The sequence below is a fragment of the Talpa occidentalis genome, unplaced genomic scaffold (assembly GCF_014898055.3).
Source record: "Talpa occidentalis isolate TD23 unplaced genomic scaffold, MPIMG_talOcc4v2.1 talOcc4.10, whole genome shotgun sequence".
In the NCBI taxonomy this organism is placed as follows: domain Eukaryota; kingdom Metazoa; phylum Chordata; class Mammalia; order Eulipotyphla; family Talpidae; genus Talpa; species Talpa occidentalis.
The window spans coordinates 76867605-76893668 of record NW_023600993.1 but is presented as its reverse complement, the minus strand read 5'-3'; the positions used below and the strand labels follow the sequence as shown (position 1 = coordinate 76893668).

Here is a 26064-nt window from a genome sequence, read left to right as displayed (position 1 = left end):
TTTTTTTAAATCTTTGATAAAACTCACACTATGGGGAAAAAAACAGACGACCAAATGGAAACTGTGGGTGGTAGCTGTGATTGTGCCTTTTCAAGCAGTTTCTCAGACACCACTCTGGGTTTGGGTTCTTATTGTGTTGACAGTCACTTGAAGAGATTGAAATTGCAAGGGTGCTTGGGAGGTATTGTAGTAAAAGTTATTGGCATCTGAGCTGTACCCCTCTGTTGCACCCCTCTCCCATCTGCTGTGAATGTTGAAAGCTAATGATTCACAGCTGCTTCTTATCCAGAGACCTGCCCTTGACCAACAGCAGCTGCCTCTCCAGGAAATGCCTGGGAAACTATGCCTTCCCCAGTCCCAAACCAGAGACTGGTTGATACAGGGATGTAAAATATTGACCCCTTACCTCAAGTTAGGATATAGCCTGGTTACCTTACATCTTTCCCATGGGATTGGCCTTAAGTCAAATATCGGAGATGATTTACTTGTTTAGAGTCTTCCTTCCTCTACCTTTTGCCTTCAGATTAATAGAACTTTATTCTGAGATCACCCTTTCTATAAAACACTTTGCAAAACAATCTCTTTCCTTGCTCAGCTTCTAGAGAATCTGTTAGCAGAGATCATGAGAATAGCCTTGGACTGAACCTAAGACCACCTGCTTTCAAGCCCTGGTCCACTGATGAGAAACTAGGAGTCATCAGCAAGGATCTCAACCTCACAGGGATAAAACTACAGAAGGGTAAAGTTTGACTCCGTCACTGTTTTTTTTTTTTTTCATGAACCCACTTTCTTGCCTTGTTCCTTCTGTGACCTTTCCTGCTTCCCTCCCTCTTTTACAGATTTCTCCTGAGACCACACCTTCTGAGACCACATTACTTTCAAGGACCCTGAAGGTGAGGTTTTTGCTTCTGAAATATCTTACCTAAACCATAGGATAAACCGCAGGGGGAATCTACCCTTGTAGCCTAATGGGAGCAGCGTACGTCTATGAGGAGGTTATAGCCACCTCCTCTCTGCAGCCAGCGCAAGTCTCTTTCATTGGCTCTATGTAGGGGCAGGAATGACACAGGGCAGGTTTTCTGATCTAGCAGACTGGCTAAAGGATGAGTCAGAGTCCTCAGTGGGTTTTGCAGGCCTTTTATTGGGATTGACCAGGTATGGGGCTGGCAGGTCTCCCAGCCCCCAGCAAGTCTTCACTCTATCTGGGCTCTCTGGGGTTCTCTTTGCTTCTCTTCTTCTTCTCTCGGCTTCCGTTCATTCTTGGCTTCTGCTGGTGTCCCCATGATGCTGCCCTTATAAACTCAGTCTCTCAGCCCAGGTGTACCCACTTCAGGTGCCGCCATCAGGCATGCATCCAGTACCACAGGGTTCCCTCATCTATCCTAATGGTGGGAGGACAGAAAAGCCTGATACTTTTTCCTTACCATACACTCTACATATTAAATTTCCACATATAAATATCCACCAATGTCTGAACACTTATATCGGAAGATCTCTAAATTTGGGTATATTTCAATGGTTCTGAAGCCAGCGACACACCTCCCCTCCCGGACTATTCCTCCAGGGCTCTGGAGCTTGGTCTCGGAGAATTGCTTGTGGTCAGTGCAAGTAGAAGCAGGTGGTGGGCATTTTACTGCCCTCTGCCAGTGGCACAACTGAGGCTTAGGCTGCAGGCAGATGACAGTAATAATAGCTGGCAGCAGTGGTTCCCCTACCACGCTGCCCCAAGTCAAGCCTCTGCAGTGGTAAACTTCCCCTGCGCCAGAGCAAGCTCTGGCATTAAGACCCAGGCCTGCATGGGGGTGCATGGGGCCTCACAGGCCAGCTCCCACATCGTGGCTGCCTCCAGAGCAGGAAATAGAGAGGCCCTTGGATTTGGGACCAGGATCGTAGAAAGGGCCAATCAGTAGCGAGCTTTGAGCTGGTTGCTGCTGCGGTCCAATCGGCCATGAGATTAAAAAGTCCAATCACTTACAGGTGGGGGACTCTGGAAGAGGAGCTAAAGCAGGGCAGGAGCCAGCATGGGACCCGCGCTGTTTCGGACCTCAGAAGAAGGAGGATCCAGCGGCCAACCTTCTAAAAAAGGAGAGGAGCTGAAAAGCTTTGTAGAGAAGCCAAAGAGTTTCGCAGAGGCCAGGCCGGGCCGGCTGCACCTGCCTCGGCCTGCTTCTGACACAGCCTGCAAAGAGCACCAAAGACCAGGGGCCTGGTGTCTCAAAGAGCTGCTTGTTCTTGGTGTGGGCCAACAACTCACAAAGAACTGTTAGAACAGTATTTCTGACACGGCCACCTCCTGGTGACCTGTGCTGATAGGCAGTACTGGCCAGCGCTACCCAGAGCTGTCGATGGGTGACTGGAACTCTGTGTCTGAGTCTCCTTTGAGAGCTGATAATTGGCACACCTCCTGGTGCTGCTGCTTCTGGTGCTGTCCATCCTGACCTTCAGACTGTTGCTGGGGCTGCTGGGGTGTCATCTCGGTGGCCCCACCTGCAAGAACCTCCAGCTGTGATGATTTGGATCCTGGTCTGCTTCTTGCTCCAGGCCCTGCTTGGCATGATGGCACCATGGATGAGCGGCCTTTTGTTTGGGAGTCTGGACACTCTGGACAGCATCTGGGGTGAGATAGCCAGCCACTTGTGGCCTTAAAACTCGTTTCCCCTGTCTGTTAAATTAACCCCACTGTTGTTTCCTGAACCTGAGTGCAATTGTAGGTGCTGGTGAAGAATCCACAGACAGTGACCTGTCTTCTAATGGGCACTGACCTTTGAAGCTGTAGCCCCTTTTAGCCCCAGTTACAGCTGTTTCAGTTCTGGGAGTGCTTCACTAGATAATAGTGCTCCAGACTGGATTGGGATTTAAAGTGACTAAAGACAGGCCAGGTGTTGAAAAATTTGGTTGATTGGGGGAGGCCTTGAACATCACAAAGAAATCTCTAGGTCATTTCTCTTGGAGAAAGGATAGTTTCATCTGTTAGCTTTTCAAAGTCTGCCACTTTGTGGCTGCTTCGCTAAAGAACTCATAAGTTTCATGTCAGAGTAGATGGCAGGTGTTGCCTAGTCTAGATCTCCCTATTAATTGGGCATTTACATCCCAGGTGCCTTTAGTTAGTGGAAGTCTTGGAGGTGCCTGGGAGTTTACACCCACTTTGGTTACTCTAGCATAGGTCAGATGTAACTCTGACCAACGGTGGAATGATGTTGGAATTTTAAAGCCTATCCCTTTGCTTCCAGGTAAGACCACTCTGTGGTGTAATTCACACTCCAGAGCTCCTCATAGTGGCAAGTTGAAGCTAGACTCCAGCTGAGAACACTTGGTTGCCCACCTCCTTTCCCTGCTTCATCCTGTTTTCCCCACACTTGGCAGCACTCCCTCAATAAAACATTTGCAAAAGAATTCTCAGGTAATGCTTTGCTGCCACAGAACCTGATATTCTAATAATTCAGATGGCTGAAGGCCAGAGGGAGTAAGATTTGGCTTGGGGCCGAAAAATTGATAAAAATTCAAGTCCACCATAAAAAATTGGGAAGAGGGGCTTGACTTAGAAATGCTTATATTTCATTCACTTTTCAGGTTTCACCGATCTTTTCAATGTGAGAAAAGAGAAAGTGAGGTCTGTAGTGTCTTTTGTTACTCAAGAAGTTGATGATTTTTTCCATAGTTGTATACTCAGTATTTGTAACAAGGGTTACTCAATTTGTTCAATGGAATTGAACAAATATTCCAAAATATCTCATTGGTGGCCTTTTCTATTAATATTTCTCAGTGCTTTTGGAATACAATAAAGACATAAAAAATGGCAGGCTTAAGGGATGAGATAGAAGATTAACCTACTTTTAGGTTTATTAACTTTCTTTTCACTGAAGTGGAACAAGTCTTATTAAATACTAATTATCTTTCTCTTTTTTTGCATCCCGATTATTTTGTTCATTTAGAGAGTATGCTTCTTCTAGAGAAACTAGCTGTTTTCAGAATTGTGTGTTCAAATATCCATCATATTGGGGATAAAAGCTATAATTTCCATGGACTGCACTATTACTCAATTTTAAATGCCATTTTAAAAGTCAGTTTTGACATTTATTCAAACCATCTGAGGTCTCTAGTCCTCTGGGAAGACTGGGTAGTGCTGAATCACTTATAGGAATTGCTCTGGTCGTAAATGGTGTTTGGAGCAGGATGTGATAATAGGGTCTTTGAACTATTCTAGGGGTTCAATTTGGCAATATCTTTGTTGGTATCTTTATCAAGGACGAAGTACACACTGTTCTTGATAAAGAGAAATGGAAGGAATTTGGAAAAATTTGGCCACTCTTGTCTCTGGAATATATTTAATTACACTCTACTTCATTTACAATCCTTGACAGGTAGGGGAATGTAGAGCTGGAGCTGGTGTGAGATACTCAACTAAAGTGCTTTTTTAAGGGGGTGCCTTAGTAATAAGGATAAATAATATCTTGATGCCGTCGTTTTTATTGTGGTAAAAGACATGACATGAATTTTACCATCTTAACTGTTTTTAACTATCAATACTGTTAAGTATTTCGCATTGCTATTAAAGCTCTCCAGGATTTTTTCATCTTGCAAATCTGAAACTATATGCCCACTTAACGTCCCCCAACATCCCACTTTTTCCCCTACCCACAACCCCTGGTGACCAGTTTCTACTTGGCATTTCTATGAATCTCACTACTTTAGACATCTTGTAAGTGGAATCATGCAATATTTTTCCTTTTATAACTATCTTATTTCACTTAGAATAATGTCTTCACAGTTATCCATGTTGTAGTATTTAACAGGACATCCTTTTTAAGGTTAAATCACATTCCATTGATATGCATATAGCATTTTCCTTGTTTTTACATCCATGCAATGTTGGGTTGCTTCTACCTCTTGGCTATTGTGAATAGCACTGCTAGGGTGAATGTAGGTATGTAGAGATCTCTTTGAAAACTTATCTTTGTTCTTTTGGATATATATTTAGAAGTGATATTTCTGGATCATATGTTAATTCTTTATTTTTTTTTCATTTCCAAAGATGCTGTACCACTTTACAATTCCATCAAAAATACACAAGGGATCCAATTTCTTCAATTTTTGCCAATATTTGTTATATTTTTAATAGTAGCCATTCTAATAGGTGTGAGGGAATATAACATTATGGTTTAAAGCACAAAAGTCTTGAGATTTTTTGTTTTTATTTTTTCTTTGCTGTTTTTGCTTTTATTGCCTGTCATTTTGGTATCTTATCTAAGAAATCATTACTAAGTCCAATATTACAACACCTTTTTTGTTTTCTTTCAGGAATGTTACAGCTTTTGGCCTTGTATTTGAGTCTTTTATCCCTTTTAACTTAATTTTTGTACATGCTGAAAGGTTTCAATTTCATTCTTTTACAAATGGACATTGTTTTTCTAATAGCATTTGAAGAGGGCATCCTTTCTAAACATCATTTGACTATACATGTGAGGGTTTATTTTAGTGCTATTTATTGAATTGGTCAATTTGTGACAGTACTACACTATTTTGATTACTGCAGCATTGTAACATGTTTTGAAGTAAGATTGTGTGTATTCTCCACTTTGTTATTTTGGTTTTTTTGTTTTTTGGTTTTTTTTTTTTTGGTAAAATTGTATTGAGTCTATAGATTGTTTTGGGTAGTATGGACATCTTAACTATATTAATTGTTCTAATTCTTGAAGAAAAGTTGTGTTTCCATTTGTCTTTAATTTCTTTCAGTGATGCTTTGTAGTTTTCGGTGTACAAATCTTTCATCTTCTTGGTTATGTTCATTCCTAAGTATTTTATTCTTTCTGATACTATATTAAATGGAATTGTTTCCTTAATTTTTTTTTCAGATTGCTTCCTTTGTGACTTTTTCTTCTACCCAATAATCCTTTGAGTGTTTTATAATTGCCACACATTCATGGATTTTCTAGGTATAATTAGTGTATAATGTTGTCCAAAGTTCTCTATTTCCTTATGAATCTTCTATCTCAATATGTTGTAGATCATTGAAAGTGGGATATTCAAAATCCCATACTATTATCTTGTTGTTGCCTATTTTTTCCTGCAATTGTGCCAAAATTTGCTTCATATGTTTAGATGCTCTGGAATTTGGTGGATAAATCTTTGTAGTTATATCTTATTGGTGTATTGATCCATTTATCATTATATGGTATTCTTTGTTTCTCTTAACTGTTCTTTATTTAAAGTCTTTAATTACTGTAAACACCCCTGCTTTGTTTTGTTTACCATTTGCATGGAGTATCTATTCTCTCACTTTCAGTCTGTGTGTGTGTCCTTAGATTCGAGTCTCCTGTAGGCATCATATAATTTGGTTCTTTGTTTTAAAATCAGTCCAGGCTAATCTGTGTTTTCAATGGAAGTTTAATCCATTCACACTTAAAGTAATTATTGCTAGTGAATCATTTACTATTGTCATTTTATTGTTTTTCTTAATGTTGCAGCTTTGTTTTTATCCTTTTCCTCTCTTCCTGCCTTCCTTTAAGATTTATTGATGTTTTGTAGTAATAACCCTTTAATTCCCTCCCACTTTGGATAAATTCTATAGCTATCATAGTCACCACTGGAATTACATGAAACACCTATAGCTTATAGCATTCTATTTTAAACTGATCATAACCTAAATCACATTAGAAATTTTATTCCTTTATAACTCCAGCCCCATCCTTGTTATTGATGTTACATTTTAAATATTGTACACATTAACATTTATGATATTGTTATAGAGCAACCCCGATATTTAACGGGTTCCTGGCTGTGGGTCCTCACCCGCGCGCTTTAAAGGGACTTATGAATACTCTACTACAGACACACACAAAAGGGTTAATAAAAGGTTTATTTACAAGAGAAAAAGAAATAAGGAAAATGTACAACTCAGGGAGAAAATAGGGAAATAAAGTCTTTAATGCGTCCTACCCGATCAGACGACCTGGAAACCCAAAGTCACTCTCAGAGCTGGCCGGACGCTGCAAGCTGGCCGAGAGCCCAAAAATGGAGAGCCCCCAAAGCCCACGTGTCTGCCTTTTGTATCCACCTGGTTGCTTAACCCCACCCTCAGGTCCCAGCCACCTTCCCTTTGGTGGTGATGGGATTTGGAGTTCCCAGTGTCTTTGGCTTTTACCTGGGGTGGGGGTGGAGTCCACAAAGCCTATATGGAATTTGCTTTGGGACATCCTTTTCCCCCTAACAATATCACAAATTACTTTATGTATTATATACCTATATATTCACATTGATTGGAGAACCTGTATGTTTACATGCTTTTGTATGCTTTTGCGTTGCTATCTACTGCCCTTTTATTTAGCTTGAAAAACTCTCCACAGCATTTCTTATAGATATGGTGTTAGTGATACATTTTCTCAGCTTTTCTTTATCTGGAATATTCTTAACTTTTCCTTTACTCTTAAAGTACAGTTTTACTTTGATTGAATTTTTCTTGGTTAAGTTATTTTTTCTTTTTGCATTTTGTTGATATATCAACTCCCTCCCATCTGGGCTGCAAAGTTTCTTTTAAAACATTCACTGATAATCTTATGGGATTCCCTTTTATGTGACAAATGGTTTTTCTTTTACTGCTTTCAAGATTCTTTGTTTGACTTTAGGGAGTTTGATTATGGTGTGTTGACATAATTCTCTTTGGATTGATCTTCACTGGAGTTGTTTTAGATTCTTAAATTTCTGTATTCATCTATTTTCTTGGTTTCGGTAAATATTTAGTGACTCTTTTCTTCAAATAAGCTTTCTTGTCATTCCTCTTCTCTTTCTATTCCTCCCATTATCAGGCATTTTTCACTATTTTTTTAATCTGAATTTCAAATGACTGGTTTTCAAGTTCAATGATTTGATCAAATCTGTTGAACCCTTTAATGCATTTTTTTCAGTTTATTGTATTTTTCAGCTCCAGAATTTCTGTTTGGTTTCTTTGTATAGTTTCTGTTTCACTGTTAATATTCTCATTTTATTCATTAAAATGGTTTTCCTGAACTTCTTGTTATTTAGCTCATTAGAATTTTGATAAGTAATTTTAAATTAATTTTCAGGCAACTATACATATTTGTTTCTTTAGGGCCAGTTTCTAGAGATTTATTTTGTTCCTTTGATTGGGCCATGTTTCTGTTTGTTAGTATTCCTTGTTATTTGGGGAGGGGGGATGGGGCATTTGAAGAAACAGCTCTTCTCCCTGTCTTACCTTACTGGTTCACACCTTAAGCAGTCATCCCAGCTGAAGTTTTTTAGGCCTTTTCAAAGCTTCTCTGATTTCCTGCTTCACTTGACATCTACCTGTAAACTGAAGTTCTAACAAGCTGCTTACCTCTATTTTTAGTAATTTCAAATCCCATTAACACTGTGAGTCAACCAGGGCAGAAACCAGTCCCTCAAGTTGTCCCAGACAAACCAAGTTTGTCCCAGACAAACCAAGTTGTTGGATACATGGCTTACTTGTTTTCCTCCTAAGGGAGGAGCCCCAGTATAAGGGGCTACCTCTCAGTTGTTATGTTTTATACTTATGGCCCCTGGGGTGGGGGGGTGACTTAAATAAACAATAAATACTATGAATTTTATTACCCATTCTAGTGTAATCTTATCTTTTTGTTACATGGATCTGGGTGCTGTAGCCACAAGAGTGCTTTCATGTGTTGTGGTTAATTTCACATGGTTGTGGAAGAAGTCCTGTAGCTTCCTTGTTAAACCATTCTATTGATTCTAGGCCCCCTTTAATATAATATTTAAAAAAATCAAAATGTGGAAAATCCTTAATAAAATGTTATATATTGTCAGAATGTTTGTTATATTTCAGGGTCAAATTCTAATAGACCACTCACTTGTGGGGAATGAGTCTTCAATGCAAGCGAGGTGGGGGAGGGTGGGAGTTAAGTGTGATTTAGTGAGTTGTCGGTATTTGAGGCTCACAGGCTAAGATTGTTACAACTCCTTTTAATCTAAAAGAAAGTAAACACCATTTTCACATATAATCAACATGTAGTTGCACCAACAAGTGTCATGGCAAGCTAGAGTACGAGGATAGCAAAGGTAGAAGAAAAAAATGCATTTATTGAAATACCAGCGGTATACTTTGTCTTGCTAAATATAGGTAAATAGCCTATGATAAAATATAATAATGAATGAAGAAAATATCAGATCAAAAATGTGAGCGATCCAAACTGTAGGTTATGTAATGGAGATTTTTATGGAGGTTTTTTTTGGTCTTTGTACTTTTTTACTCAAAAGTGAGAATGTGAATTTTGAAACTAAAAACATCATTTCCTTCACAAAAAGCATCTTCATTTTGCAGGGCAGTTTGGAGACAGGTGGTAATTAAAGATTTAAAAACCAAAATTTCAACTTTGTATACAAACTATTGTATGTTTCTACGGGTGGATAAGGATGCAATTTCTGTCTCTCTCATCCTTCTTGGGCCCCGAGGCCTCCTGGACTCTTTGACTTCAGATGTCATTGTGTGCATCTGCTCATTTTCATCTAACTCAAATTTACTTTCAGAAAAATTCCACCTTAGTAAGGATCCAAGTTATTGCTCTTCCCTGCTTGGGCTCTTGCATTCAAACCTTGTTTTTTTTTTTTTTGAGAGTGAAAGATGAAAGTTTTTCTTTTGTCAAACGTATTTAAAATTTCTTTGATGAGGCAGAGACTATGGAGTGGACGGTCCTGCAAGAAGATAGGTTAGAGATCTTATATTAAGAACTTTGTTTCTGTAAAGGTTGCATTTAGTAGCATTGATCATGCAGAAAGGACTACTATATATGAGATAATATTTCACATTGAAGTGATACTTTATAAACTCACTTTAGCAGTTTATACATTTCTGTATATTTTCTGAGGTTTGTTTTTTAAACATTTTGAGGAAAATGAGCAATAGGTATTTTCTAGTAACCCCTGGATTGTTCAATAGAAGTGGAAGCTTACAAAACTGGCAGCCTCCTAGGTGAAATTAATGAGTATTACTTAAATAAGAAGGATGCCTTGAAAAATATTTTATGAATATATTTATTCCTTTATTCAGCACATATTTAATGAACTTGTAATGGGTGTCTGGCATTGTTTTAGGCTGTCTGCAGAGAAAATTTACAACTTTGTAGCTATCTGTGTTACCTGAGGATATCATAAGAGAAAGACATGTAGCTTTAGGAAAGTGATCTTTTAAACTGTAGAGAATATGAGAGAGATCTGAAAAGAATTAAGCTTGGTACATTTGGTTCTAACAACTGTTTTATCTGCATGTATCAATTGGAAATCCTGCTTAGCTGGCAACTGGTTTTGCTAATAATGATGATTAAGTAACACAGGAGTAAAAGTGCCCTCTGAATCATCAAAGAAAATTAGATTCTGTTTCACACACAACTGGTGTTAGATGCACTTCTTAATTCTTTGAAAATCTGTGTGTCTCAATCAGGCAACGTGATTAACTAGAAACGATGTTTCTGTGGCCTTGTGGGATAACAATAAGTTTACTGTAATGTGATTGCTCAAAGCCAGGAAGTTGATAAAAATGTCCAGGAGGAAGCAAGAGGGAAATACACTTTAACTACGCACAGATTGATGTAAAAGTCAATGTTTGGGAAAATATCAATAAACAAAACAAAATACCAGGCAGGCTGGTTTGCAGTATGTTAAGCACGTATGTTATGCAGTACAAGAGAACAAAATTACCCGTGTCAAAGAATTAATGATCTTCTACCATACATCACCTTTACCTGGTTTTATGTCTTTATCTGATCAAATAACAGAACTTTTTCAAAAAAGAGTCTCATCTAAGAAGAAAGGGATTTAGAGGAAGAGAACAGATTGACTTGCTCCAGGTTATCCAGAAATAACCAAATGGAACATCCAGCTCATTTGGTGGCAAATCCAATCAATGTATTTTCTAGTTCAGTCCTAAAAAGTAGAAAACAGAAACTTCTCTGAGACATGGGTCCACTAGGGACATACAAACAGCAGGTATTTAGGTTCAAATGGCCATGGCAATTTTCCCACTTTTTTGTGCCCGATAATTGCAACAAGAACCTCATAAATCATTCAAATGATACTTTGTGGTGTATCATTGAATAAGGGGAGGGTTCCTAATGACTGAGTCACTGTAACAGGTTTCTTTATAAGTAGGATAAAGAAAACACTTGAGATGTAATAATGAGTTTTAGGCTCAATGGACTAGGGGTAGAGGAAGTTAATAACCATAACCACAGGGACGAAAACATTAGCAAAGGGGTCACATTTAATTCAGAACAATAAAGAAGGCTTCAGCTCAGAAAGTCCAGACAGAGTGAGAAAAGAAAAAGAAAGGAGCATGAGAGGAAAAAGGGACAGTCCATCTACTTCCCAAAAGAAACATGCAACTCATTTAAAAAAAAAAAAGAAATTAAGGTACATTCTTAGTTTCTGGTCCAGCATGTAAGGACTTGGAAGATCAGTAATCATTTCATGTTAAAAACAGGTAAAAAGCTAACCAATCTGAAAATCAACAACTCTTCTTAGACCTACCAAAAAAATTGAGGTCACAGGGCAAACCACTGCCATCCCTCCATACTGAAGAGACAAATAGGCAGATACAAAGAATTAAAAACACTCAGATCATTAGTCTAGCAAGCTCTGCAAGGAACAGTGCTGGGGGGAGGAAAACCAAGACATAATTGATGAATTGCTAGAGGCTCAGTGTAGAAAGTCTGATAATGAGAAACTCCAGAGGGGCACAGTCTTTGGTTCAGGTGAGGGATATGTGCAGGTCGGGCACACTGTTGTGAGTTTTATATCTAGGAGCCTTCACCAGATTCTCAGTGATGATCAGAGAAAAATACCAGTGTACTTCAGACAGAGAGAGAAGGAAAAGTAGCCATTTTTGAAATACACCTGAACATTTTGTTCTTAATAAGGTCTGCTCTCAGCAGAAACATTTTTCCCAGACTCCTATTCTATGGAGGTTGCCTGTTTCATACACAGAAGATAACTGTACTACAGCTTGACCTGACCCACATCAAAATTCATCCAAGCAGGTCAATGATTTTCAAGTTTGTTTATTTATTTTGTTCTAGCATCATTTATCATCACCCTGGCTAATATATGTGCCAATTCAAACTGTTTGTAAGTTACTGTCTGGAGTTTCATTTTCTTAAAAAAAAATTTTTAAGATATTTTTATTTATTTATACAAGAGCTGAGGTACAGGCCAGAGGCACAGGAGGGTGAGAGTATTCACCAGAGATACAGTGGGGAACAGAACAGGTAGACTGACAGAAATACACTGCTGAGGAGAGCAGCGGGCGAGACAGGAGAGTGGTCTGCTGCGCCATGTGGGTATCTCCCTGGCCGGCAGGGAATTGAACCCACGCTGCAGAGGCTGCAGACAGCTTCACAGCGATGTGCCCAACCCACTGCGCCACCAAGGAAGCCCTGGAGTTGTTTTTTTTTTTTGTAGAAAGACTATGAAAGATAAAGATAAGCTCAAAGGAAGGGGTGGCATGATCAGTTAGCCTGTCTACATGAACAGGAGGGAGGGGTGAGCTCTATATATTACTGTCCATGAGTTCCTAGCCCAGTCCTACCTAATAGAGCTTTTAGGAATGATGGACATGTATTATGTCTGCACTGTCCAATATGCTAGCTACTAGCCATTGTAGCTATTCTGTACTTAAAATGTGGCTAGTGCAACTAAAACTGAATTTTTAATTCTATGCAATCTTAATATAGCCTTGTGTGGGTAGTGGCCTACATATTGGACAGCACAATTGTAGCCCATTCTCTATTTGAATGCATATTATGGACTAATTGGTGGTGAAAAAGAGTCCTATTCTAGAGTCTTAGCCAGTGTTTCCATCCTTTAAAAATTATTTAAAATTAAATATTGATGACTTGGTTCTTCTGTAGACGTGACTGATTTCTTGAATTATTACACCTCAAATGTTCTTTTTATGCTGCTTGCGACTAGAGGATGAGAAAAGTTTGGTTATTGGAATTTTAGGCTTCAAAGTATAATTTAGTAAAAATCATGCCTATTGACATCCCCTTTACAAAGTGTCTGAATTTGAAGCCTTCCAAAAGGGAAACACCAAAGTGGTGGGATGTGCCTGCTTTGTTGGTGCCACTGGCCCCCGTCATGTTACAGCTGGAGGGCTGGCCAGTGGAGGTGGCTTTTTTGGCCGGCGGTAGTAGTGGCAATTTCCCAACCTGCTGCTTCAGCGGCCAGCACGAGCTTCTGTAAAAGCGGCAGCTGTGGTGGAAGTCCCTGCTAGCCTCCTGAGCATGCTGCCTGTGGGCAAACCCTCCTGTGGCCAAAGCCAGGTTTGAGTGACCCAGCCTCTCTGGTTCCCAAGGCAACAGCGGGAGTCTCCTGCTGGCTGCCCAAAAGTGCTGCCTCTGGGCAGCATCCAGGGTGATTATACAAAGGCCCACCACAGTGAGCCAGGCTTGATGGCTGGCCCGTGCTAGCAGGATTTGAGTGCCAAGGCCTCCCCCACTTCTGGGTTCCTGTCCCTGGCCCCAGAACACTACTTGCAGGTAGTGCTAAGGGCAGTGGGAGACAGTGGGTGGCGGGCATTTATCACCCACCAATTGTGGCTTCACTGGGGCTCAGGCTGGCAGAGGCTGGCAGTGAGGGCAGTGACAATGGTTCCCATGCCACGTTCTCCCAGCACGTGTGTGGCTCTGCCGGGCTGCGGTAGCAAGGCTGCCCTGTGCCAGAGCAAGCTCCTGCAGAGGTGGTAACAGCAAGTTCGCCCCACTCCACCCTCTTGAGGACTGCAGGGAGAAATGGGACCCCGCTGGGCCAGCTCCAGTGCTGTGGCTCCCTGGAGCTGTGGGCAGTAGAGAGGCAAAATAGGCCAACATGGCAGGGTCCAGGGGATCCCACCCTGCAGTAGCTGGTACCCGCATTCCAGTGCTGCTCAAGGTTCCCTCCCCCACCTTTTCTGTTGTTAGACCTGGCCCTACTGAAGGGGCACCAAGTGCAGAGACAGGTTTCAGCCAATGAGCCCACCCTGAGGTAAGGCAGGTCAGGTCTGTGCAGGTGCAGAAATGGAAGCCTGGCAGGCAGCACAAGCTGCCGAACAAGACAGGCTTTTTCCTGCTGCCTAACCTGCGGGAACCATTGGAAAAGTAGTGGTGGTTCCCCAGCTGCCTCTGGAGTTGCTGCTTGTGGGCACTCTGTGTCGGGGTCACCTTTGAGCGCTGTCTGCCACTTCTGATCATCCAGCATGGTGCTGTTGCCTGTGTTGCTGTCTGCTCCGGTGTCCAGTGCTGTCCATCCTGACCTTCAGATTGTTGCTGTGACTGCTGTGAGCGACCCCATCTGTGAGCACCTCCAGCTGCGGTAGCTGGATCCTGGCCCGCTGCTTGCTCATGTGCCACAAGCTCCAGGACTTCATTAGCAGGACAGAGCCATCTTGGACAAGTGGCCTTTTGCTTGGGACTTTTGGACACTGTGGACAGTGTCTGGGGGGTGATAGCTGGCCATCTGGGGTCTAGAGAACACTTTGTTTCTCCCATTTGTTATTAAACCCCATTGTTAGGCCTGAGAGGTCCTGCAGTTGAGCACATGGGTGAGAACCATGACCTGTCCTCTACCTGGGCACTGACCTTTGACCCACTATGGCACTGCTGTAGCACTGTTTCAGTAGAACAGTCATTTTGACTATATTGATTTCCCCCATCCATTAGCATGGAGTGTTTTTTTCATCTCCTTGTATCATGATCTATGTCCTTTAATGTCTCAGTTTTCATTGTATAAGTTTTTCACCTCCTTGTTTAGGTTAATTGCTAGGTGTTTGGATTCTTTATGAAGCAATTATAAAGGAGTCATTTTCTTATTTTCTCATTCATTTGTTTGTATATAGAAATGCAACAGATTTTTGTATTTTGATTTTACAACCTGGTATTTTGCTGTATTCATTTATTGTTCCCACTGGCTTTTTTTTTTTTTTTTTTTTTTGGTAGAACCATTAGGTCTTGCTGTATAAAGTATCATATTGTCTGCAAATAATAGTTTAATTTCTTCCTTTCTAACCTGGATACGTTTTATTTCTTATTGCTCTCTGATTGTTGGAGTTAAAACTTCTAATAATAAATTACATAGCAGTGGTGACAGTGGGCATTCATATCTTATTCTTTATCTTAAAGGGGAAGTTTTTACTTTCTCAACATTCAGTATTAGCTACAAGTTTATGGTCTTTTTTTAAAAAAAAAAAACGGTTTTTGCCCTATACATTTTTTTAAGATTTATTTATTTATTTATACAAGCACTGGGTACAGTCAGAAGCACGGGAGGGTGAGAGAATTCACCAGAGCCAGCGTGGGGAACAAAATAGGCAGACTGACGAAATACACTGCTGAGGGGAGCAGCAGGCGGCAGGAGAGGTCTGCGCGCCATGTGGGACCCTCCCCGGTGGCCTGGGATCGAACTGGTGCTGCAGAAGCTGCGGGCAGCTTCACAGCCCAGCGCTCAACCGCTGTGCCACCAGGGGAGGCCCTATATGGTCTTTATTATATTGAGTTAGGTTCCTTCTATTTACACCTTGTTTACAGATTTTATCATAAATGGGTGGTGAATCTTATCAAATGATTTCTCTGCATCTATTGATAATCATGATTTTTATCTTTTGTTGATGTATTGCATTGATTGATTTACATATAATAAAACATTCTTACATCCCTGGGATATATTTCACTTGCTCATGATGTAAAATCCTTGTAATGTGTTATTGAATTTCACTTGCTATTATTTTGTTGAAGATTTTTGCATAAATTTTTATTAGAAATATTGAACTGTAGTTTTTCTAGGGCTGTTTTTATCTGGTTTTGGTATTAGGGTAATGTTGGCATCATGAAATATATTAGGGAGAATTTCCTCTTTGGGTTTTTAGAAATAATTTGAGCAAAATGGGCACAAGCTCATCTTTAAAGGTTTGATAGACTTTTTAAAGTCATTTGGCTGCAGGCTTTTGCTTTGGAGGACATTTTTGATTATCTTTTTGTGATTGGTTTATTCAAAGCTTTTGCTTTTCTTGATTTAGTCATGACAAACTATTACAAATGTGTTCATTTCTTTAAGGTTATTGAATTTATTGTTGCATTATTGTCCATACTAATTTCTCATGATCCTTTATATTTCTGTGCCATCTGTGGTAATTTTTCCTGTTTCATTTCTAATTTTGTTTATTAGTGTTTTTGCTCTTTGTTTAGCTAGAAATTTATCAATTTTAGTTCACAGAACTAACTCTTAGATTCATTGATCTTTTGTATGGTCTTTTTGATATATTTGCTTATACTCTTATTTTTGTAATGTCCTTTTTTTAACTAACTTTGGATCATTCTTTCCTCTTTATCAAATTGCTTAAGTATAATATTGAGCTCTTTGATTATACTTGCTTCTTAATGTGGTCCTGTATTGCAGCTTTCCCCCTTCTTAGAACCACTTTTTGCTGCATCACATAAATTCTTATAGCTTGTATCCTCATTTTCACTAGTCTCAGGATATTTTGGATTTCTGTTTTAACTTCCTCTTTAATACAGTTAAGAAGCATGTGGCTTGTAATTGATTTCTACCTTTATGACATTATGGTCAGAGAGAGTACCTGGTATGATTTTAATCTTCAAGGTTTGATCAACTTGTGTGCCAACATAGGGTCTATTCTTAAATGGTCCACATACACTTGACAAAATGTGTATACAGGGCCTCCCTGGTGGTGCAGCCGTTGAGCGCTGGGCTGCGAAGCTGCCTGAAGCCTCTGCAGCACCGTTTTGAGCGCCGTTTGGATCCCCGGCTGCCGGCGAGGGTCCCACATGGTGCGCAGACCTCTCCTGCCACGCCCACTGCTCCCCTCAGCAGTGTACTTCGTCAGTCTGCCTGTTCTGCTCCCCGCTCTGGCTCTGGTGAATTCTCTCACCCTCCTGCATTTCTGACTGTACCCAGTGCTTGTATAAATAAACAAACAAACAAATAAATAAGTAAATCTTTAAAAAAAAGAATGTGTATACAGTCATCTTTTGGGTGGAGTTTTCTATATATATCAATTGAACTTATTTGATCTAGTTCTTCATTTGAGGACATTGTTTCCTTATTCTGTCTTGTTGATCTGTGCACAGTTGTTAGTGGACTATTAAAATCCATGAGTATTATTGTGTTCTTGACGGTATTTCTATTAATAATTGCCTTATATATCTTGGTCCTGGATCATTTGGTTCATATATATTTACAAGTGTTATTTATTTTTGTTTTATTAGGCTCATAGGTAATGTGGGTCTCTATTTCTTATTACCTTGTTTAAGATTGGAAATCTGTTTTATCTATTATGAGTATAGATGTTCTTGAAATTTTGATTTCCCTTTGCTTGTAATGTTGTCTTTGAGCCTTAAAGTGTTTACTTGTCTTTTGGTAGAATGGGTTTATTGTAACAGAAGGTTGGTCTTTGTTTTGAAATCCATAGTCCTGCCATACCCTTTTTTTTTACAGATTTATTTATTCATGCCTACAAGAACCTGGGTACAGGCCAGATGCGCAGGAGGGTGAGAGGTTTCACCAGAGACAGAGTGGGGAGCAGAACAGGCAGATCAACTGAAATACACTGCTGAGGGGAGCAGCGGGCTAGAAAGGAGAGGTCTGCTGGGCCATGTGGGTATCTCCCTGGCCGGGATGGAAATGGTGCTGCAGAGGCTGCGGACAGCTTCACAGCACTGCGCTCAATCACCTCTGCCACCAGGGGAGGCCCATGCCATACCTTTTTTAATTGGTGAGTTAACATACAGGCTGTTTCCATTTAAGGTAATTATTAAGATATAAGTGCTTTTGTTTTTTGTGACATTTTGTTTTGCCTTTTGATTTTTTAAATCAATTTTATTTTATATAATTCTCACATCATTGTGCATTTTTGCATAATGTATGCATTTTCATTTTTGTTATATTCCCCATACAATTCCCACCCCCTTTTTCTGACCCTAATCCCCCTTCTCCACCCCTCGCCCCACCCACTGTAGTGAGTCTCTGGTCTATAGTTGTTTGTTGATTTTGATTTTTACTTTATTGCAATTAGTCTTTTTCCTGGTCCCTTATTTAGGTTTTCTAAATTCCTGGTCTTTTGATTTTTTTGATGTTTTTGTTTTGTTTGGCTTCCATTTCTGATGTCTTATTTGTTACTTCTATTGATTTGTTTGAAGTTTGTGGAGTTTAGTATATGAGAGACTATTATTTTTGTGACCTGTAGTAGCCAATCTTATCCCAAACTTGTTCTGATTTGCCATATATTTACTGTCCCCTCCTTCACATTGTATAGCTTAGGTGCTTGTTAGTCTATATTTGTTTTGTTGTTATGCTTTATAATAGCTCCTTTAGTACAGTTATGTCCAATTTTTGTTGTCATAATCTTTCAATTTTTGTTTTTCACTAGAGCTTCTTACCATTCCTTCTGTATTGAATGAATGATAGCCTGACAGCATAAAGACTGAGAGTCTTTTTCTTTGAGTATTTAAATATCTTCTGGATTTCATTCCTTTCCACAGGAAAGTTTGTAAACATTCTAATAGGTGCCTCCTTATAGTCTGTTCTTACCATTGACTTTCAGCAGTTGAATTATGTTGTGTGTTGGTCTGGTATTTTATTTGGAACTCAGTGGGCCTCTTGGATCAGAACATTGGGTTTTCTTTCTAGGTTTCCCAGTTAAGACTGTTCTTAGCAATTATTTTCTTAAATTAATTTTGTATGACTTTTTTATTCTCTTCTCCTTGTAAGCCCTCAAGATATGGATGTTATTTATTTTTTGGTTATCCCAAAGAGCTCTTACACTATTTTCATTCTATTTTCTGTGTTGTTCTGTTTGGATGTTCTCCACCACTGTGATTTCAAGCTCATAAATTTTCTCCATTACTTGTTTTTGCCCACTGTTAAGACATCCTAATGTATTTTTAAATATACAAATCCTTAAATTTGTTTTAGTATTTTTTGATCCATTATTTTTAGTTGTAATGATCTCATATTTTCTTGGTCTTTATTGTGTTCCTGATTTTACATTATTTGTTGGTTCTCTTAATTAAGCAAGCATGCTTATAACTGTTGCCTTAAACTCCTCTGTTATATTCTGTAGTCCTGCTGAATTGACACTTTTTTCATGTCGTTTTTTGCTCAGCTTTAGTGATATATTCTTCTATCTTTTCACTTATTTTTGATGGGTTGAAAATCAGAGTTTCCTTTTATTAATAAATTTGCCTTTATACTCTTTCTACAAAGTGATTATAGTCCTAGGGTTCTTACCCAGGATCTTAGGTGCCTATTATTTCCAAGACTGGTGCCTTTGCAACTACTCAAATGGCTGAGACACTGTTGTCCATAAAGGCTCATAGGTAGGAAGGAACTGGGGCATTAGGTCACCAAAAGTTTTCCTCCAGTGAGCATCCAGTTTTCAAGCTTCCTGCAATGTTGTGGGTACCTGGGTTGTGTGGTTGTGGGGATCCACTATCGCCTTCTCCCCTAGGCCAACACCTCCATCAAAATGTCTCAGGCTGCCTTAATCTATAGGCTGTGGTTGAGCAATAATGCAATGTAGCAGTAGGTGAGAACTGTAGTTGAGAAGGGGTCACAAGCCAGAGATTATTCTCTGCTTTTTGAGTACACAGCCTAACCCTCAGGTGCTTGCTCCTATTATTAAGATGCAGGTTTGTAAGTTCCAGTTAGCGAGAACATTCAGTTCTTGTATTATTTTGGCCCTGGGGGTGTGGGGGATAAGGCAGGTGTTTTACATGTCACAGCCACAGGCTTCAAGTAACAGCCTCTTTTTGAGAAGACGCAAGTGATCCTATTTGCCTCTTCCTGCTGGTTTGAGCTCCAGCTGTTCTAGTTTAGGAGTTTCAGTCTCAAAGCAGTAATCATCATTCTGCACCTATTCTCTAGCAATGCTCCTTGTGTCCTGCAAGCCAACTCTGTGCACCCCCTTCTCCAGTGTAGTGTCTGGTTTCTAAAGTCCCCAGTGTGGGTGTGACCCTTAAATCCACAGAAGGGTTCAATATAGCTCCCTCTCCCTCTCAATGGTTCTAAATACAGTATGGTTCTAACACAGTTTGAGTTCAGTTTTTCCTAACCCTTTTGACTGTGCTGTTGCTCCTGATGTATGCAGTGGTGTCTGTCGGTCTTTCAGGAGTTGGAAACTTTATTTTGTTCTAATCTGATCGTGAATACATAGAGGCAAGCCCAGTGTCTTCACTATGCTGCTATCTCCTCGGACTCCTCTCAGCATTTGCCTTCACCCAATGTGTAAAAACAATATGCTGTGCTAGTATTTGACCAGTCCTGAGAATTTGTAGTAGGCTTTGTTGCTGTCCTGTTCCAATCTCATTTATAGGACAATTGCATCCATCCTCTGGCTGCTGCAAACAGTTATAGCCACCTCCTTCTTCAGAAAATTTCTCTCAACTTGATGTCACCTCACTCAGAAATGCCTAGGAAATTCTATATCCTGCCCCAAGGGGCAGCTCACACTAATGACTATCTGAAAATGGGGACAGAATGTCTTGCCCTTTTGCCTCATGGTGGACCAAATCCAGGATACAAGGCAAGCTCCAAATCTTCTTATAAACTTTGAGACCAGACTCCCGCTACGTCTACCTTATTGCAGGCTTCTTCTCCTGCCTTGTCCTCCTTTTCTCATTTCCTTTCTCCAGAAAGTCCTCATTTATTAAGTCACTTGCACAAAAAAAACATATCTCAGGTTCTGCTTTTAAGGAAACTGATTTAACATAGATTTAAAAGGAAATTAATATTGGTTTAGTCTTTTTTAATCTATGGAGAATGGTTACAATTGCAGTCTCGTCAATGATACTACATCAGTGTTTTCAATAATATCTCCAAATAACTGCCAGTCTTTAAGCAAATTGGTAAGAATGGTATTTTCTATTGGAGAGTTCGGTAAGCTAATTTTCTGTGGGAGGGGGTTAAAGTAAGATGTGTGCTGAATCCTACATAATCTTGAGTTTCTCTGAATTTACTTTTCACTTTTAAGCATTCAAACCACCTAGAAGAAGAAGACTCAGACTAAGTAAAATGTCTGCCTCCACACTGATCTTACTGCTACCCCTATGAATAGAATCAAAGAACCATAGTTGGAAAAGTGGTTTGGGATTGTCATAAAATTGATTATAAGCTCGACAGGGGCATGGACTAGTAGGGAAAGTTCTTTGTAATATAAGCCAGGTGCCCAGAGGAAATTAATATGCAGTTATTGAAAGCATAACTGTTCTCCAAATACAGAGTCCGACACAGAATTCAGGTGGTGGAGTGACTGGATAATAGATTCTAATTAGAAAATGAGAAGAAAGGAAATGACTGTGCTCCCCTAAGTGAAATTTCCATTCATTTGTGTTGGGAGCCAAAGTTGGTTTTGTTCCATGGGTCAGGGGAGAACTATGAATGTAATTTGTGTTAAAATGTGTTTTGTGTGGTGCTACCTGTGCTTTCTCTTCCTCACATTATCTGATTTCATGGGTATTTAAGTATGTGGAGAAATTGATTATAAGGTATATGTTCCTTGGAAAAAGAAATTTCATTTATCTGGAGTAGTGCAGCTTAAATGGTTTGGGTCTTTATTATTATCAATATTAAACATTATGATCACTATAATAACATATTATAACATACATCATTTAAATCATATCATTAATATAATATGACTATATTATCTTGTTACCGTGGAGGAAATATTTGCCAGGGTATTTTATTGATTTATTTTTACACCTTCTGCCCATTTTCATTTATTTAGCAAATATTCATAGCTCCTATTGTGTACAAAACTCAGTGGTAGATTTTGGTGGGAGCCTATGATCTAATAAGGGCACATGGCATAAGTAGAAATCTAAATCAAGTTGGAAAGGGATGTATATTAGAAGACATTTCACATAGTATGTGAAAATCTATGGAAGTTAAGAAGAGAAAAAAGTTATCTTTAGCTATAGCTACCACTAGAGAAAATGGTGACAGATATCTGAAATTTTTATCAACATCATTGTAGCTATTTCATAATTCTACATATAAAGCAGACAAAATGGACTATGACTTCATGAACTAGTCTCTGTGTACTAAGATCACTTTTCTATAATTTCAAGTACTGGAAACTTTTCACAAAGACATTGAAAGTTGTTTTTCTGAAAGCCTTCCAAGAATTTTACAAAATGACTTATTAGTCCAAATAGAAAATTCTCTTCAAATATCTCTGAACCATAGTCCTGGAGAATTATTCTGGTCCCAGGGTGACAATGTGGCCCAACTCTACCATTCACAAATTTAGAATGCTTTTTATAGAATCTCTTTAAATAAATACTCTAATTTTAAGGATTTTTAGAGTCACATGTTTCCAAAAGTCATCAGAATTGAAAAGTGAGATGGAGGGAAAAATAAATCACCTATCATCTCCACGTCACTGAAACATGAATGGAGGTGAGGAAGAAAGGAGGAACGCAGATTTACTAGTGAATTTGACAATCTTGTGCTCATGTGTATTTGACTATCTTTTCAAATAGAAAAAAGGAAAACTTAAAATAACTTGAGGGTGAAAACAAGGTAGATACTGGAGAGGATAAAAACATAGAGCAAATGCCACAATATTTACTTTCACTTTCTGCTGTTTGAGTTTTGAAATGGATTTCCAGAGTCTGTTTCTTGGTTGCAGAAGAACTATATACTAAAACAGAAAAGTAGAAACTCATCTTCACACTCTGACTACATATCATTTACTTATTTGTCAACTATTTGTTGGATATCTGCCATGGCAGGCACTGTGCTAGACCCCAGGAAGACAGAAATAAAAAGATAAGGTATTCGCAATTTTGAAATGTAGCCAGGTAGCAGAGAAACAAAAGTATTTATTTCATCAGTATCAAAACTGACACATAATATTTTCCAAATACTATTAAACCATGTACATACATTTTATGAAGAAGTGTGGGATCTTACCAACTTTTTTTAATTTAATTTAATTTTATATATTTTTACATTATTTTTCATTTTTGCACAATGTATGCATTTTCATCTTGATTATATTCCCCATACAATTCCCACCCCCCCTTATTTTGGCCCTACTCCCTCCTTACCTCCCCCCACATAGTGTATCTCTGGTTTATAGTTGCTTGTTGATTTTGATTTTTACTTTATTATAATTAGTCTTTTTCCTGGTCCCTTATTTAGGTTTTCTAAATTCCTGCTATGAATGAGACCATCCGGTATTTTTCTTTTTCTTTCTGGCTTATTTCACTGAGCATGATCCCTTCCAGCTCCATCCATGTTGCTACAAATTGCATGAGTTTATCTGTTTTGATTGCTGAGTAATATTCCATTGAGGAAAGGCATATGAAAAAATGTTGAGCATCACTTGTAATCAGGGAAATGGAAATCAAAACTACAATGAGATACCATCTTACACCAGTGAGAATGGTACATATTAAAAAAAACAACAACTTTTTAACTGCTCTCCTGAATGTGAATAAACACTGGCGCTCATAGAATTTAAACAACTTGCCCATGAGTCTCTCTTCTGAGGCCAAGCTCCTAATTATCTTACAATTTGTGCATTTAAAAAATATTTATTTATACAAGAACTGGGGTATAGGCCAGATGCGCGGAGGGAGAGAGGATTCACCAGAGACAGAGCAGGGAACAGAACAGGCAGACTTACAAAATACGCTGCTGAGGGGAGCAGCGGACAAAACAGGAGAAGTCTGCCATGCCATGTGGGACCCTCGCCATTTGGCCGGGATTCAACAGGCACTGCAGAGGCTGAGGACAGCTTCACAGCGCTGCGCTCAACTGCCTGTGCCACCAGGGGAGGCCCAATTTGTGCATTTTTAAGAGTTATGCCAGAGTGGTTTTAGTTTTACAAGAGAAATGAGAATTTCTGTCAAGAGCTGGGGATAAAAGAAAATATTTCAAGACTTTCAAACATTGATAATATTTTAGAGAAGTCTTAAAGGATGAGCAGATGAGAACAATGGGAAGAAATACGGGGAAGCATGGCAACATGAATGAGGGCTTTAAACTCTGCTTGCATCTGACTTGCTATTCATTAAACAAAACACATCACATAGTCAGACCCAGAGTCAGTAAGAGAAGGGTACTTAATTTTTTTAAATTTAAATTCCTTCCTTCCTGGATAGAAGAAATTGTGAGAAATTGGGGTTTTCAATGCCAATTATATACATAGTTGGTGTATACTGTCAAAGGTATGAAACTAGAGCTACCTACATTCAGATGCCTTCTCTAAAATTTCCCCAGCTGCGTGATCTTGGTATTTCTCCTTCTGTGCCTTAGTTTCCTCATATAAAAATTGGGATAAAAATATCTCTCTTACATCACAGGGTTGTTTGAGGATTCAATAAGTTAATTTGTCATGTTTAGAGAAGAGTTGGCACATGTTAAGTTTCCCACATATCAATGTTGTTATTGTCAGAACAATTTTAGAGATTTGGTGAAATGTTTCTATATGTGTAACCAAGTAGATAGGGAGTACCTTAATGAGATGTTCCCTGCCCCACTGTTCCCCCCTGCAAAAAAAAAAAAAAAAAGTATCCTTCCCTAAGTACACTATTTTGTCTTGAACTGTCCTTGATTGCAATTACAGCTCCTTTAGCAATCAGGGGCATCCTTATAAACTGTCAAAACAAAAATTGCCTTGGACAAAGTCAAAACATTATTCAAGACTGTTGCAATAAGAAAGAAGCCAGAACTTAGTTTAAAATCAATGCTGTTGAAACAAAAAGACAGCAGGAATTTTAAGACTTAGGATGAGGGGGAAATCATAGGCCACCGGTGGTTGCTAATTTACTTTATCCAAAAAAGTCAACTTTCTCATGTCTTTATGATTGAAGGTAGTTTTTAAACTTAGAAGTTAGCCTTATATTCTCATACAAAAAGTGGGAGATAGTGGGAGATGGGGTGCTACCTTCCTTGAGGACTACATTTCAAAAGGTTATTCCCAGATCCTTGACAAAGACCTTGCTGGGTTGAGAGGTCAAGAGGCTTCTGAAGGTCTGTGACCCTATATCTCTGAATCAAATGCAATGTTGCAAACCAATGTTATAGCAATTAAACAAATTTGCATATCAATGCTCTAAGGAGAGGGAGGTCAGTGGGTGGACTAGAGTCTGGAAGAATTCGATCTTGTGAAAGTTTAATCAGGCTGAGGGGAAAGCTGAGGACTTCTTGGTCAATTCTTCCGAGTTTCTATGAATTTGAGCATTTTTGCTGTAAGCATAGGAATCAAAACCCCAATTCAGTAGTTGGTCAGTCAGTAACTTTTTATTGAACAGTATTTCTGGTGGGGTTTTAAGTCTGTGGTGAGTTACTACTTTAGACACTAACAGGGCTCTTGTGACTATTTAAAAGCCTGCTTCCTGGCCATAGATACTTAAAAGTTTTCATAAAATAGAGAAGGCATGAATGGCATGAATCAGAACATTTCTCAGAATAACATGTTTCTTGGAGCATATTTTTATTTGAATCTGGTGGGATGGATGTGTTACAGGGCAGAATGAGGGGTAACCTGGGATCCCACAAGCCTGTCTGCTCTAAATTGGTTCTGACATCTGCCACATCAAGACAAAACATACTCTAGTGCATGAGACCTTGAACGGAAAGAACGTTTGATGTAATTTCCGTGTGATACAGAGAAGAGAAAGAGAAAAATAATATAGTTTCCAAATCAAACACCCAACATTACCCATCTTCTCATGGGTAAATGTCCAGCCAAACAGGATTGGCCCAATGTAGGACCTGAGGTACTACTTTTTGAGGGCCACATAAGTCTAAAACACCTTCTGATGGGGACCCAAAGGGGCCAGGCAAGTCTGGAAGGAAAAGAGCAAAATCAAAAGAAAAGTTAAGATAAAGGCTCCTATTGTCAGCCTCCCCACAGGTCTCTCACCCACATCTCTCTTTCAAGTGTCTCCCTTCATGTCTCTCCCCCAAGTTCCTGGTACAGACTAAGACTGAGGCGCAAGCACAGCACCTGTACTCGTATCTATGCTCCATGTGCCTCCTCTAGGTCTCCTTCCTTCCTTCTCCCAGTCTCCTCCA

The 26064-nt window shown here is 39.3% G+C and overlaps 1 long non-coding RNA gene across 2 annotated transcripts in view; it reads left to right on the top strand.

Moving 5' to 3' along the window:
• The first annotated feature begins 202 nt into the window (after nt 1-202).
• Nucleotides 203-26064, top strand: part of LOC119232565 (uncharacterized) — a 143862-nt gene continuing 118000 nt past the window's right edge. For both annotated transcript variants that reach the window (XR_008552217.1, XR_005122153.2), the window contains exons 1-3: nt 203-739; nt 840-893; nt 1978-2617. This is a non-coding gene — a long non-coding RNA (uncharacterized LOC119232565). The remainder of the gene's footprint in view (nt 740-839; nt 894-1977; nt 2618-26064) is intronic.